Here is a 17,209-nt window from a genome sequence, read left to right on the forward strand (position 1 = left end):
GGCAGGGCTGTATGGGTGCTAATTCACACAGGTGAGCAGCAAATCTAGGAGGTCCTGCTGTTATGACTTCCCTTACTACTCGACCATTTACAAGGTTCCGTAGGACCCACCTATATGGCTGATGGTGATGGTAACTTGATTCTGCCTGTCCTGTAGTGACAAGCTCCAAGATTAGGATCACACAAAGGCATCGTAGCCCCCCTTTGCGGACGCTATTCTGCCGTTGTCTGGATTCTGTCCGTGAGGAGGTTTAAGGCTCGGACAGGACGTTTGCCGACTTGTCGTCTTCTCTTGTCGTCAGGGTGTGTGGGTTATGGGGGTGTCCGATGATCCGGTCCTGTGGACAAAAACTCACAGTTTTCATTAGTTTTATTCTGGCTAGTATGGTGCGAACAGCCACCTGGATCGGGGTTAGATGCTCTTCCTTTGCGACATGCTTAATCATGTCCTCCTCTACTACATTTAAATCAGTTGTGAGCCACTCGTCCCCGCTGGTGTTTGAATCGGAGTCGGAACTCGACTGACTGGTTACTTCCGGTCTCCAGTACCTTTTTGCCGAGCTCTGGCCCCCTCCCCTATGGGCGGGCCACTCCTCCCCTCCGGGCCCGCCCCGCCCTCCGCTCGGCGGGGTGCCTACCCCACAGGCGCACCTTTTGAAATGCACGCTCTGATTGGCTCTCTGCCCCCCGCTGGCCCCCCTTTCCCCTTCTAGGTCGCTCCTACCGCTCCTCTCCCCCCTGTTCTCCTCCGCCTCCCCTTTGTGTGCGCTTGATAACTTTAGCGCTTCCTCCCTGTTATCACCAAAGGAATTTTCATCCCGCCTTTCCCCTTTGGGCTCGGCGCCATCTTGGGGCGCATAGGGCGGTGGTGTAGCCCAGACTTCCTCAGACCCGTTTTTTTCCGCGGCGCCCCTAGCCTCCTCGGCTAACCCGCCCCAGAAGGATTTAGCCTGTTTCTCTCCCTCCGTAAGCGGGTCGGGGTCCGGGAGTTGAGGGGATATATCGCCCTCTTGCTGATCTTTAGGCTCAGCAGAGCCGTTATCGTCTGGGGAGTGCAAAGTCTGTGTGGCTGCCCCGATTCCCAATTTTGGGGTAGCAAACAAACAGCTCCCTGCCGCCTTCCAGGTCTCCTGCTCTTGTCTAGCTTTCTGCAGGGCCTGTACGACTTTCCCCCACGACTTAAGGTTTTTCCCACAACCCGAGGACATCATCTCCTCGGCTAACGCTTTAGTGCACTTATCCCACACCTCAGGGTGGAAAATATCCACCGGCTGGTCAATGACCCCGATATGCAAAAGTCTCGCAACTGCGAGCGTAAAATCTTTGGGCTTACAATCAATCCCCCACTGCTTATGTAATTGCGATACGACCTTCACAAGGGATTCCATCCTCCTTGCTAGTCCGGGAGCGTCCTCCCCGCCAGGCTGGTCCTGCCGCTCCGGCTGCCGTTCACCCGATTCCAGGCGAGTCTTTCCCGGGTTTCGGCACCACTTGTCGCCTTCGTTGGCGTGGCGACCTGGTTCAGGGATGGCTCGGCCACCCACCCCTCGGCCGCTCGGGTCATCAGCACGCAGACACCAATGTGGTGGACGGCAAATGGCGTTTATTGATAAATAACACAGCGTTATATAGCCTAGGTTTACAGCATCACTTCCGTCTGCTTACTTCACGGGTTAAATGCTATTGGCTATTAGGAGGGGGGGGGACACTACCTTTCCGTACAGCGCGACATCTTCAGACCGCCAAGCCTTAACTACCCACAACTCTGCTGTCTTTACCATTGTTGATTTCCCTCTATCCAGCTTTTTTGATGCTAGAATGTAGTTTTGGATTTGACTTTTGATTTCTAATATATTTGTACCTAATTGTGCTTCATTCGCTTGGTTGATAATTATATTTAAATGAGAGGTATCCTTCATATTTTGAAATAGTTATAGACTTTTAAACAAAGTTATTGCATTGTAAATGCAGTTACATACTGATGTCGTTCTGATTTATATCTTGCTCCTAAGACCAATGTTGATTCTGCTGTTGCAGAATTGGATCTTATTTACTACACATAAAACTATCAACACAACAATATTTTTCTAGGTAAATACGGATTATCAAGAATTCGTATTATTAGCTCCTCAACAGCTAAGAAGTATTTTTTACTGTATATTAGCAGTATACATATTTTCTCCCGAAAGCTGTAAAATGCATGATGAAAAAACCTGACAGAAAAAAGAAGCCATTTCACCTTCATTCAAAACTTGTCTATTACTGTATCAGGGTATTTCTCTCTGATTTGCATAATAACGATAAGATTATTCCAATGTTTTCCTTAACATTTAACATTCAGCACAGTTTTTGTTTCCTTAAGAATCAGCTGCTGAAATCTTCTGTCAGCTGATTTGCTTGTCAAATCCTTTTGAATGAAATTTAGTATGCATAGGGAACAACTGTTCTATTACTGACAACAACTAAAAAGGGACCCAAGAAATCCACAAATCTTTGTACTGTTTGCTTTTAGCCGTTTGCTGACAACAGTACTTGCCTAAGCAGTGAAAATCTTTCTTCCCAAGATGTTACATCTTGTAGAGGACCGTATAAACAAAGACTGTATCCACTTCAAACACATGTGAGGACATAAAAGGTTATGACAATGCTATTTATAAACCATCTGGCCACATGTTGCTGAACAATTTTCCCATGATCTGCTTTGAATGGTCTATTTAACTATGAATGTAGGTTTTCGACATGCATGTAAGGTGCACCATGACAGATTACAGTTTCGTGTTCACTGAAGTATTTGCATGTATACGCTGAAAATTAGACCATAATACTCCATGTAAATACATCTCCTTTGTGCTAAATCTTGTAATCGTTACTTTAACCTTATTAGGACTCAACATAAAAATCCTCAAGGGAAGTTCCATATATCACCTCAAAGGTAAAAAGAACAGAATCCAATTAATTGTTTTCATATTATATGACAAAGATAGTTTCATGATTAATTGTTTTTCCTTACTTATTAATGTCATTATCTTTATATGTGATACAAATTGAAATTGTGCTCTCTTTTCTGTTTCTTCAGTTGGTAAGATGAATGGACAAATGTACACATGCATGCCTCCTACAAATAATACTGATATGCACAAGACTAGTGGATATTAAATGATATTTTACACCTAGCCATAATCTTAACCTGACCTTTCATCAACTGAAATTTCAGCTCAAAAAGACTGTAAAATATTCACAAAGAAAAAGGCTTTTCTTTTCCTAAAATCACTGACTTTTCTTTTACTTTCTATCCATTAGTACATTTTTATCCTTGTTATCTCCAGTTAGGACTTCTGAGATGACCTTTCTATCTAAAAACAGAAAAAAACAAACAACCAAACATAACACCCGCAAAGGACTGCTCCCCAAAAATCAAAACTGCATCTTGTCTGTCAAAGTAGAGGTTTATTCACCAAAACAGATATGAGATCTGAGCAGCCAATACCATTATTATTCAAATAATTAGCCTATTGATTAGTAGCTCTCTACATCAGATTGCCAGTGTGTCCTTGGTACGCAGGGTCACAGAATTCCTCCCTTCTAAGTTCCTTCTTTCTTCACTTCAGTGAATCCAGACCTTAGTCTGAGCTGCTTTATTTATACCCGTTACTGTGTGGATTTACACACTGACACCGTTTGTTAACCTCTTAACTCTGTTTTCAGATCTTTTTTAGTACTTGCTTAGCAATGGGACCATGTAAATTAATCAACAGAAGAAAATCATAAAATGCCCCTTTTGACATTATAACCACTCAAAACCCTTCCCCATTTACTTATGTGTAATTTTTCTATAAGTTTATTTAGCATAAAATTTTCAGCTGCTGTGCTAGATGTTTACGCCAGTAAAATCAAGGTTTGAGCCTGGATCCTACTTACATTGATTAAAAGTGCTAGCAATTTCTTCCAGCTTTTAGTTTCTAATGACATTCACCATAAAGTGAAACTCAGACTGGAAATAAACTTTGCGTGTCACAATTCAAAGAGAACATCAGACCACTTCCCCACCAGTTTCAGGAAAATCTGACTGATGTAGTCTCTCACTACAAGAAACTATTGGCAACTTTCAAGTCCCACAGCCAAGATAGGCCTCTAAGTAATCTTCAATAGCCAATCGTGAGACTGTCATTAAAGATCTATTTGATGTTATCAAAACCATTCCAAAAGCTGTTTTTACCTAAAGAACACTTCCCCTCCCCCCCCCCCCCCCCCCCCCGCCTATTAAAGACTTACTTCACTGTCAAGGCATAGATATTTCTTAAAGAAACAGACAAGCAATCTCTGATCTCTCAGTCTTAGAAGAAAAAGAAATAAAAAGTCTCTCCCCCTCAAAGATTCAGATTTTCTGAGCACAAGATACAGGAACCTACTAGAGATTTGTTTTACAGCTGATTATATGTAAACTTTTCCTTTCTCCCTAATCCATCTGCTTTTCAAACTACTTCTGTTTCAAACTCTTCTCTGTCCAAGAAGACATTTCATCTCTCTCTAATTTCTCTTCCTCTTTGCCTTGCTTTCCTGTCATGTCCTCTTATCTCTTTTCCATATAAACTGTCTTTTCTTTCAAAGATTGCCTAACTGATACATACCTAAATAAACTCTGAGCTGTTGTTATCACCTTGTATTTCACTTTCACCTTTACTGCCTCTATTGCAGACCCTAAGAAGGGCTTGCATGCCCAAAAGCTCGGCTGATGTTTTCTCAGTTCGATTGACAGTCAGCCCAGTAAAGAGATACCACCTCTAATGACAGATATTCTCTGCTGCCAATAAAAATTACTGCATTTAAAGATGCATAAGAAATAAAATAATATACTATAGTTATACCATATCTTATTTATGTATAAATTTCTGAGCAAATACCTATCTAGTGCTTGCCATGAATACCGGTGATTTTTTTTTTATTTTTAAAATAAAAAAGAAGGAAAAAGAGACGCAGTTTTTCTAATAAATGGTTAGCATTAATTTCCAAACAATATGTGTATAAAATATTCAATTTTTCTAAACTAAAATCTTAAACCTTATTAGTGACCTGCTCAGAAATTTATTTATGATATAATGATTTAAGTCTGTATGTACAAATACATGAAAAGAATCCTTATTCAGGAAAGACTAAGTAGCCTAGGAAGCACATAGACGTTACAATTCAGTGTTAGACTCAAATGCATTCCTAAGGTTAATATTGAGCTGCCCTGTTGATCTCTCTGAGACTTTATCTGAATGTGCAGAAATTCAGGCATCTAGAGATATCAGACAGCACATAAATAGAGATGGTAATTTTTGAGATCTAAATGACAATTTTCAATAAGATCTTGGCTTACAGATTTTTGTTATAAAACCTCCAAGGGACTGCTAAATTATTTAAATAGATTGAGACAATTCCGTTAACATGTGGTCCTAGCAATGGTTTTCTTGTAATTGTACAGAAATTGCCTTCCTCGTTCTAACTATAGTCTCAAAAGTAATGAATATCTGTTGCATGACATTTTTTTTTTTCAAGTTTTGCATTGTTATTATTTATAAATCTTTTATTTTAATGGTAAAAAAATTTGTTTCAATATAAACTGATTAGCTATTTAAATGAGAGAATCACTGCTGAAGTAGTGTAGATACTGAATTTTCAATTAATTTTCCACTTTTTCTTTAGACAACTCTTCAGACAATATTCTGAGTCAAGGTAAAACCATAGAGAGGTTTCAATTTTTTTTCCAAAATCATACACTTAGTGCTTACTAGCTCAGTTCTACTATAATTAAGCAATTATGTGATACTAGTATGTAAAGCCAAGTGTTACTGTTGTTGATGTTACTAATGATTCTCTACACATAGAGAAAGATGCTATATCATCTTTTCATGTGTGTGTCTGTTTTCATGGATGGAACACAAAATACAGGGTTTATTTTGAGAAGTCAAGTTCTAGTTGGCTATTAACAATGACAACAAAAAAATACTTTCTTTTTATGAGCACGTTATCCTGGAGAGGTGGTAGTCTCTATTACTGGAAGTTTTGAGGAAAAGTCTAGGCAAAGACCTTGTAAATATATGTTTATAATAGAAAGTATTGGAATATTTCCTAAAGTTCCTTCTGACAGCATGGTTTTGCATACTCAACTTTGTGGAAAAATAAAAATGCATTATCTATAAGTCTGATACTCAGCAATCCTTACGGATGGTAACATGCAAGTTCTTTGTTCATATACCTAAAGAACAATTTAAAATTACTGTTAAATCAGTAGAAAGAGTCCTTTTGACCTCTTTATTCTTTACATTAAGCCATTTCAAAAATGTACTAAAATTTAATGAAGAGCCAATTATCTAAGAGAGTTTAGATAAAGGAATAATGTGAACTGCAGTAGATCTGCAGTCTTCCCTAAAGCATGCATTTTTATGTGCTATAATGGAAATAGGGGTTAGAAAACAGTATTCAAACTAAAAGACAGAACATACAAATGGAAAAATACACAAAATATAAGTTAGAAAATGCTGAGGATCAAAAAAAGCCCAAAAACCCTTAAACATGTGAGAGTGGTGTTTTTAAATATATTTAGGACTGATGTCCCATGTCCTTAGCATACCCTCTTTGGCATGAGAGCATGTGAATATATTGCTTACTGGCAATAGATACTAGGCCAAAGCCCACTGTGACAATACCAGAGTACTCTGTAGGACAAAAAATACAAATTTATCCATCCTGCCTGTAAGCAGTCTCTAAAATAAAGTGCCCTGAAGAACTGCATATGATTTTTTTTTCCTGGCAGGAACTATTAATCCAAACAAGGTCCAAGCAGTGTAGTGACTTATATACAATATGTGCAGCCAAGGTACAAGCAAATAAACATCAAAAAGACACATCATTCATATATCTCTACAAATGCAGACATAAAAAATATTTGAGAGTTGAAGTGATACAATTAATAAAGCACCCTATTTGTTAATAGTATGCTTTTCTCTGTACCTTTCTTGACAATGTGGATAAAGAAATTCTCAGACACCAAGTTTTTGAGTGTTTGCATGAAGATATTTTTGGAATGTACTTGGCTGTAATTCCAAAAGGTCACCAACTTTTAAGATTTGTTAGAAAGACAAGAAGCAATTAACCGCTAATCAATCAAAGATCATCTCTTTTTTGGTCTAAACTAGGTGTTTCATCAAATGTAAAAAAGAAAAAATTCAAGCATAATCAATGCAGCTATTCACAATGATTATGCAAGTGATTATTTTTGATTATTTACGTTGATATTAAGCCTATGGAACAATATCTCTAGATAAAATAAAAAAAAAATATGTGTCATGGGGAGAAGCTGAATTGTCAGTTTTCCACTTAGAAACTAACAAGCTAAATTTGGAACTGATGTACAAATTTGTGTTAAGGCATCTTCTTTTTAATTACCTTCATATTCATTCCTTGCTTCAAGGCCTGAGGTATATATTTATACCCACCTTCTCCAAGTTGAACAGATGCTGTAATTGCCATTTACCTGTCAAGAGAGAGAAACATGGAAAGGGCTAACTCACTTCACAGATCCTTACTGATTTTTCTTCCCCTTCAAAGAGTAAATTGCATAATCTTATAACCACTTCAACATTGACAGAGTAAAAGTACCACCTTTAAGAAAATTTTGATATAAAGTAATTTAAATTGGGATAGTGGGATCAAATATTTGTAACAACCAAACTCTTACTATGTGTCAAAACATGGAGGCTGATTTATAGCTCTTTTAAACAAACACAGTATTGTGATTCAGTTCATAGTTTTTAAATAAGTTTATTTATGGTCACAATGAAACGGGGATTATTCTAATATTCTAAAAAATTCCTATATACAGTGTCAGTTGTCTTCCAAAACTTGCATGGTTTAATAACTTCTTTCACAGTTTTAATATGATGCTTTTTTAGCTCATCTACTATTAAGAATTATGTACATAAAGTAAAAAAGGAAAATAATGCTTTCTTCTATGGCAAGGGGAACAATCTTTTGACATTGAAGTTGCTAGTGTATAGTACTGTACAGGAGAACTATGTCAGGCACAAGAAAGCAGATTTATAAAAACTATAAAAAGACAGACCTGTAAATGGTAAGAACTGTTTTCTAGTTTGACATCCTGTACAATGTAGAACATAGAACTTAATAATTTTGGAAATTAAGGTACTATATCACCTCGTCTTTCTTACTCATTTTCTACACTTTGATTGCCTGTTGTTCCACTTCTTGACATTGCTGAGGAACCCAACATTTTGTAAAATTAGGTTTTTCAGATGGTTAAGAGAGATATTTCCAAATAAATATTAAAAAGTAATACTTACTAGAACTAATATAAAGTGTTTATTCCTTCAAAATAACATATTTATATTTTCTTATATACATTTAAAAGTAGAATATAAAAAGACAGGAAGTAAGGCCATTTTCTTTCCTTTCATCCTTCACTGTCCTTTACCTGCCCACTCCAAAATGCTGGAAGAATGGGGGCAGATATCAAATTCAATGCGAAATGCTCAGGAGTATGTTACATTATTAGGATTGCGAACACATTGCATAAACACAGCAATACGTATAGTGAAAGAAAAAATAATTAATTACAGAGCTGACATAGAGAAGCATAATGCATTTTCTGTAACACTCATGCACTTCTGTGCATGTGTACGGCTACAGAAGTTTAATACACAACCTTGTGAGCATGGGGGGAGACTGTCTGTGGAAATGGCTTCCCAAAGAGAAAACATCCCACACAGAAAGTCACTGAAAGTCAGCGTGCCTAGACAGACACGTAAGAAATTCCTCAGTGTGGACATGAACGTTAATTCCTACCAAGAGGCATAATGGAGCTACCGCATTGCTGCTCACTTGGAATTTCAAGGAAATGTTCCCAACTATTTAGTATCACAATTCTGAAACCTTTGCTGAAGTAATAAGTCTACAGGCTTTCAATAAACTGAGGGAAAAATAATAATCGTTCCTAATGTCTGCTTGGGAGAATGAGCAAAATGAAAAGGGAGCAGAGTGAGTAACAGAAAGAATCTTATTTGACAGAGACTGAGTAATAAATTGCAGATATTTCAGGTAAATAAAATTACATGAGAGACAAAGGAAGATCTGTGAGTAATTTTTTAGTTGTCCTTCCCTGAGATAGTGCAACTTGTTCATTATACTTTTGTTCGAGTTTGGGTTTGATGTTAAAATAGGGTTTGAGAGATTTGTATCAGAGGAAGGACTTTTAATATTTGTTTGCAAACCAAGATGCACTCTCCCAGTTCAAATAAAAGGACTTCATTCTGCAGTTTTGTTTGGGTTTGATTTTCAAACATCAAAAGCAACTGAGATATCATCTGGGAACTTGAATTTTGATGTACATCAGGGCATGGCATGGGATGGCATCTTCATGCAGACCAGGGTCTAGGAGCCAGGATGGTGCCCGGGGTCCATCAGGGTAGGACCTGGCAGCCAGGGCCCATCCACTCCCAGCCAGGAGCAGGGCAGCCAGGGGGGCACCTGGGCAGCCGCTGCCCCAGGCATTGGGCACCTCCATGGGTACAATCTGAGGTTGGGCTGGGCCATTGGGGTCAAGCCTGGACCCACAGGGTGAGAGCCGGGCTCAGGCAGGGCTGCGAGGCAGCGGGGCTGGAGCTAGAGCTCCCAGGGCCTGAGGAGTCCAGGCCACTGACCTCGCCTTCGCTCATGATATACATATACGTGCTGACAATGTACATAGGCTCTGGCATCCTGCTGTTCCATGCACATTGACACGGTTTCCAGAAAAGAACAAGAAACGTGAAATGGAAGGAAGAGGAAAGAGAAGCACGACAAAGGGAAGAAGCTGGTCACCACTGACACATGGAAATGCAGACTCTGGTAATTTTTAGAGTACGTCTGATGCCAAACGCATGTCTTTACTGTGTTCTTGATAAGAGGGTATCTCACTGCCAATAAAGTATCAGTTGTTACTACTGAGGTTCAATAAATAATGGACATATATTTACTTGCTGTATCATTACCTAAAAATGAAGTAGCTAATAAAAGTATAATTTCATTCATATAAATTGAAAGGAATGGTTTAAGTATTTTAATTAGCAATTGGCTAGATAACTACCACTATACTAAAATAAATGCCAATTAACATGCTAATTTTTGACAATTAATTGATATCCAATCAACCCACTACAGTTATTTTGTTAAACACCACTTAAATTCGACTGCTCTTTGCAAGTTTAATTTATCAATTACAGAGCAAAAGCAGATTTATTGCTAGCATGGTTGGGTTAATTATAAGGCAAATAGATTAGGTTGGTATTACTTTTTAACTTTTTAAAATCTTATTAAAAAGTTTATGTATTTAGTGTGCAACAAACATTTAATCTAAATTAAATAGTTGAATTTAATTAACTTTTACAAGTTTCATGCAGTTTCGTGTAATGTTGTAGGAGAACTAATATGACTGGCCTGAGAACTAAGTTGTCTGCTCCTCTCTCATCATTGACTATTATATTTAAAGACATCAAGATCAGAAAACTACTTATTTTCCAACTGCCTCCATCCTTCTTTGCCTATTATTATCTTCTTATGATATACCATAACACTCTTACATTCAAGAAAAACTCTTCCACGGGGGTTGACAGATACCTTCATGTTTATGAGTATTTAGATATTAAAACATTTGCTTTGTATAAAAAGAAACTATTAAAAGGAAGTTATACATGCCTTAACTTGCCTTACTTTACTCTGTACAGAACTGAATAAAATATAATGGTTAACAAAGATAGTCATTTAAGGTAGCTGAAAATTACATTTTATATATTTTGCAATGTGTTAGAATAAACTCTTATAACTATGAGTGTGTATAAAGTTGGTACTGAGTTCACTATATACAAGTACCCTAAAAATGACTAAATGATATTTGCTTCAAATATTTCTCTTAATTACAGTCACAAAAAGAACTGTAGATAAAGAAATAAAAAGAAATAAAAAAGATAAAGAAAAATAATTGAAGCATATGAAGTTCTATCTGAACATGAGGAAGAACTTCTTCACTCTGAGGGTGATGGAGCACTGGAACAGGGTGCCCAGGGAGATTGTGGAGTCTCCTTCTCTGGAAATATTGAAGACCTGCCTGGAAGTGGTCCTGTGCAGCCTGCTCTAGGTGGCCCTGCTTCAGCAGGGGGGTTGGACTAGATGATCCACAGGGGTCCCTTCCAACACCAAACATTCTGTGATTCTGTGATTCTGTGAAATTAAGGTAGATGCAAACTGGTTAATACAGCTTTCTTGACACTGGAAGTCTCATGCTATTTTTATCTTTATTCCTTAGAAACAGTAAGTATTTTACTTGTATTATTATTGTTGTTATTATTATTGGTTTTGTTTTTGTTGTTGTTATTCTTATTATACTATATACAATACAGTATACTTATATATTTACTTATGTGTCATTTTATAAAAAAGAAACAATAAGAATCTAATTGAACATTTCGATTATGCATGTATACAAAGCCATATTTCTGTCGTGGTGGATTTGTCTGATTCCTGTTTTAATTAATTGCTGTAAAGAACACACCTAAAGAATAGAAACATTCTTTCATCATATTTGCATTGCTGTTTGGATTTATAGTTCAAGCCATAGTATTAGGAGTGGAAATTTTGAACACATGACTATGTTTATAGCAAATTGTGTTAGAATTGTATTTTGAAGGACTAGTTATAGATTCAAAGATTTATTAATCTACTTGTGTATTTATTTGAACAGCATAGATGGATTGTAACAAACAGATAGGTTAAAGTGACAAGTTCTTGTTTATGTTGTAGAGTATATGGATCAATATCCATGCCTTCAAAGCTCTCTTAGTTCTAGGAGTTGTGTTCTCTTGTTGAAGTTTGTGCTATATGTTATTAAATGTAGAGACAACCTCAGCATGAATCCTTTATTATTTTTAGAGCTTAAAAAATTTAAAAATACAATTTAGTGTTATTAAAAAAAATTATGAGACATATTCAACTGCAAAACAGTTAGAGCTGAGTTAAACTGGACATTTCCCTAACTGGGCATATATTAATTTTCAGGAAAATTTCCATTCAGAATATTTCCCCCTTAAATAAATTAATAAAAATGATGGAACAGATTAAATAAAGTAGGGTATGAGTTAAATTGGGCTTAAGCAAGTAAATAAAGATTTCATAAACAGTTTTTATTTTCAGTCTGCTTTATTTCCTTTTTAGATGTGTGAGAAGTGTTTTACTTGCTGGTTTCAGTATAGATTTTAAATGTTTGGTTTAAACATAAAGGAATTAACTATCAGTGGTGAGTCTTCCCTTTTTATTCATAATAGAAAATAATTGAAAAAGTATTTGGGGTTTTCCAGAGATGTGAGTTGCCTCTTTGCTTCCTTCTGCCGCCACACATAGGGTCAGTTTGTTCTTGATCAGTATGTGAGAAAACATGCAACATGGTAAATAATTTCCCAAAAACACACCACTCCATGAGCCCAAGTCTCTGCAGTGCTCCTGGCACCTCAGCTCCTCACTTCCCCAAATCAGAACCAGATGGCTGGATCTTCTGGCTATTATCTGCACACCCGCTGCTATAATTAGAGATACTACTCCAAAGATACACATCTATCAGATTAGCTGGTCTCATATCCAGCATTTTTAGGGTGAAAACAACAAAAGAGAAGATTAGCTTTTGTTTAAAAGTGGGTAACAAGCTTAGTAAGAAAAATGCAATAAAAAAATATAGTTCTACATGAATGCTTAACAGCATCAATCATTCCCACCATCCCAGGAGCTTCTCTCCTATCTCCAAGTCATACTGATGTGAAGAAAAGATTTCCCCAGTGGATCTGGGGAAATAAGCAACAATGTTTTGATTGAAGCTCCCCATGAGGGCAACTCTCATTATAGCCATTCAAGGGATATCTAGAGGCCCTTTGATTTCTATCTGATGAAAATTAACTATTTCAGCATTTGTAAAGGAACCTGCGGGACTATTCCTCTCATCAACAACTTTTGGCACATTGCTGTATCACAGCTTTAATAATTCCTAGAATTAGAGAAAGAAGAAATTATGAGCTCCAAGGTTTCTTTGAGTTTGTATTTTCTTTAATGGCAATTTCTGGGTAGATGCTGATATTCCATTCAACCTTATTTTATCCTGAAAATGTCTGTCATGACCTTTAGTGAACAACAGGCTCTGCAGCCTCCTCTCCCACAGGGGTTTAGGTGCTGGTGCTTAAGGCCAGCTACGATATGACACTCCTGTGTAACTTTGGATTGATTTCTGTTAAAAGAGCTGTGTGAGAATGAGCTGTGAGAAGCCTCGTGTGGGTCTTACCTTCTCCCTCCCCTAGGCTTCGGAGTTGCATTTGAGCTTGAATGGTAATCCTGATCTGCTGATCTAACTACCTGCTTTAACCTTGAACGTTATTGCTGTAGTCGTGTCTGGCAACCAGAGCTGTTGGCTGACCCTGGTTGTCATCACCAGACCTGCTCTGCTCTGCTTGTTCAGGTGCAGTGGGTCTGTGTCGCTGTGGCTGAGAGCATAGCCCTGCTTGTCCTGTTGTCACTCTCGGCTCCTGGGTCCCCACTCCTTCTGGAGCAGTCCACTCCTGCTGCTCCCTGGCAGTGTCAACTGAACCGAAGGTATAAATATTTCCTCCTTTTCCTCACAGTAAGGTCAATATTGTGAAAGTCCTCATCACCTTTGGACAAAATACCAAATCTGTTACTGATTCAGATAATATACAGTAGATGGCTTAAAATAAAACAACCGATGTTTTACTTTTGACCTTAGCAGCCAATCCTGACACATTTGTAAAGCTAGGCTCTACTTGTTAGGTGGGAAGGATTTTTTTGTATGTTTGTTGTTTTCTTTTGTGGAGTCTTCTTACACATTTTTTGTGTGGTGTTAGGTCTAACCCCAAGACTTCAAACCGATGTTTTAAAAAAAATAATAAACAAGAATGAAGCTTCTATATCCTGTTCAATGAAATTTCAAACCATACTAACTAGAGTCAAGAAGCCAGTTCTAGTTCTGGAGCAGACTTTAACTACTGTGGAATAACTTCATTAAAGCCACTCTACTAAAGCCACTCCACTCACTCAAGTAGACTTGCTCAGGTAGAAAATTTAACTGATGATTGAACTGATAGCGTTTTGTGTTCTTCATAACATAACAGAAAGCAGGTGCTTCAGACATGAGTCTTATTACTGGTTTCACTCAGAAGTCATATATAATCATAAAAATGGTCTTTCAAACATGAAAATAAATTGAAATAGAATTTTAACAATAACTATTAGCATAATGGTATCTGAGTAGAAAAATATGCTTAAAGTGCTGTCATAATTTAATCAGTTATTAATTCTCTTTGACTGTATTTGGGCTATCTGATTTTATTCTCATTTATGAAAAAATCTTGACAGTGTGAATCCCAGTAGAAAATTAATTTCATGTCCTCAGATTTATTTTATGATGCAACAAAACATTTCTGTGAGAAAACTAATTTCATTTCAAGGAGGTTCAGTGACCATTTTGAAGAAGCATAAGATTACTATGCTTCTATACTATATGAATGTTGTTACTATAGCATTACTATAATATCCTATAATGCTATTATGATAGCTTTGCTATATAAAAATATAGCAGGTCTTATATGATGAATCAGATACATCAGATACTTGCTATGGTCAGTTTGCTAGGTCTAGCCAAATGGCTAAGGATCTTAACAGAAAACAACCACAGATGTTTGATATAAAGGTAGCAACGTAAAAGTATGTATTTGTATTCTCATGAAATTAAGGAACATAAACCAAATGACACAAACCCAGAGGTATTACTTTATATTGTGAACTTCAGAGTTTTTAATCGTGGTCATTTAAAATTTTAAGTAGTTTTCAAATCTAAAAAGATTTGTAAAAATTACCATCTCTTTATGGTGAACTATAAAAGAGCTAAACTTGGAAAATCTGTTATCCATGGTGCACTGATGTCCTTATTGACCTCTTCCTGCAAGTCCTGCACTGTGTTTGGTGTTAGAAAAACAGGTGTTTATTAGTAGGAGGCCAAATCCAGCAGCCTGACAGAGATGAAGCTGCTACAGCTCCACGCCCACTGGTCCAACCAGTAGCAAGGCTGAGCACGCACACACCGTACGCATATACTAAGTACATATATACATGGCCACACATCAGCCACACTGATCATCACAGGCAGACACACTCAGCTTTCACACAAGCACAAACAGCACCAGTGACCTCATGCTGATCCCATCTCTGGCTGAACTTGATGAAGGTCTGTCAGTAGGAAATACTTTATATGCATGTATGTATTTTTGTATGTGTCCGGGGTTCGGCCAGGACAGGGTTAATTTTCACTGGAATCCAGGAAGGGGCACATCCGGGCAGCCTGACCCAACCTGGCCAAACAGAGCCAGCTATTCCATACCATGTGCTGTCATGCTGGGTTCCAGTGGGGGGGGAGAGGGGTGGCGGGAACTCACTCGTGGCTCGGGAGTGCACAGTGGCGGCGGTCCAGGAGAGCGGCTCTTTGGGTTCTGCGATTTGTGTTGTGTTTTCTCCTTATTTGTATCTTTGTAGTTCCTGTTCCCTTTGTTTGCTGTCCTGTTAAACTGCCCTTATCCCGACCCACCAGTTTCTGCCTGTTTCTTTCCATTCTCCTCCGCACCCCGGCGAGGGGAGGGTCGGCCGCGTGGCGCTTTTGTTACCTGCCGCAGCTAAACCATAACAGAATCTATATAAATATACAAATGCACTTACACACATGTATAGGTACATACATATGTATAGATACAACATGGAACCCTCCAGCAGCTGGGCTCAGATACACAGTCAAACCAGTATCTTTTTCTTTTATACCGGTCTTCCCAGCTGCTAGTACCTGAACATACAAGCCCCTAGGGCAGGAGGACCACACACATACGCACACACACGGTGGATCTTACAGTAGCTGACCGTGGGCATGCAGTCCATCCAGGAGCTCGTCCTGGATCCTTGCTCTTCCCAGGTAGTTTACCTCTAGAGACACACACAGGCATACACACATGCACACACACATGCACACACACACGCAAACATATCTCTCAGTTGACCCACAGACCCTATGGTTTCTCCATCAGCTGGTTGGGACTCCTCTCACCCCTCTGATAGATGGCCTTTCCTGCGGTCTCAACCTTAAAGAAAAATACACTTCCCCTGGCTACCAGGTCACCTCACCTAGTAGCTGGCTAGTCCATTTTGATCTTTGCTCGTCATTATACACTTCCTTGCATACCTGCACTTGCTCCATGTCCTGGCACCACCAACACGCAAGCCTCCGACCAGTGGTCTGATTCCACTCACTGGCACTCGGACCACCATACATACATGTGTACACAGAATAGAGAGGCCTTTGACCAGGAAAATAACTAGATATGGAATTTAATAAGACAATGAGAAAGACTGTGCTGACAGACAGGTGCAGGGTTTGGCCAGACACACACACTGACCGGCAACCTGCTTACCTACAGCCATCCTCTTTTATACTCTTAGTCCTCTGTTTTCCCACATTTGTTGTTTCCCAAACCACCTGGAGTCCGTCCTTTCCTTTTTTCCATCCTCTAAATATCCCATAATAAGTCTTGTGCAATCCCTAAACGTTCTTCCCTTACATGCCATAATGTGTCCCAAATCCTCTAGATAGTGATTCCCCCTCATTCTGTAAAATAAGGGGAGAGTGGCTCCCTTCGACTCGTGAGATGAATGTCACCTCTAGACCCTGGGGCTGAGGTTCCTCTGGGACAGCCTTGGGAGGGGCTGGGCAGGGGCTCCTTTTCCTGATACGGCTTCTGGGGTTCTCCCACCTACCATTGTGTCTCCTTTGTGTGTGTGCAGGTGTGCAACCTAACAATGTTTTTAGGTGAAATCATATATGTGGAAAAAATAATAATTATGCAACAGAAACAAGAGTCATGAATATACATTGAGGCTATAATGTATATAAACTATAAAAAATAATGTTTTTTTTATATATATACAAAGTTTTTAAAATTTTAACCATGTACATACATAGATTTGTAGTGAGAAGCAAGTGATGCTTTCAATATGATGAAGCCTTTTGGTCTCTCTAGAGGCTGTGTAGTTAGCAGAATGCAATTCAAGGTGAGACACACACACAAAGCGACGGAAAATTATAC

This window comes from Opisthocomus hoazin, chromosome 1, assembly GCF_030867145.1.
Source record: "Opisthocomus hoazin isolate bOpiHoa1 chromosome 1, bOpiHoa1.hap1, whole genome shotgun sequence".
NCBI lineage: Eukaryota > Metazoa > Chordata > Aves > Opisthocomiformes > Opisthocomidae > Opisthocomus > Opisthocomus hoazin.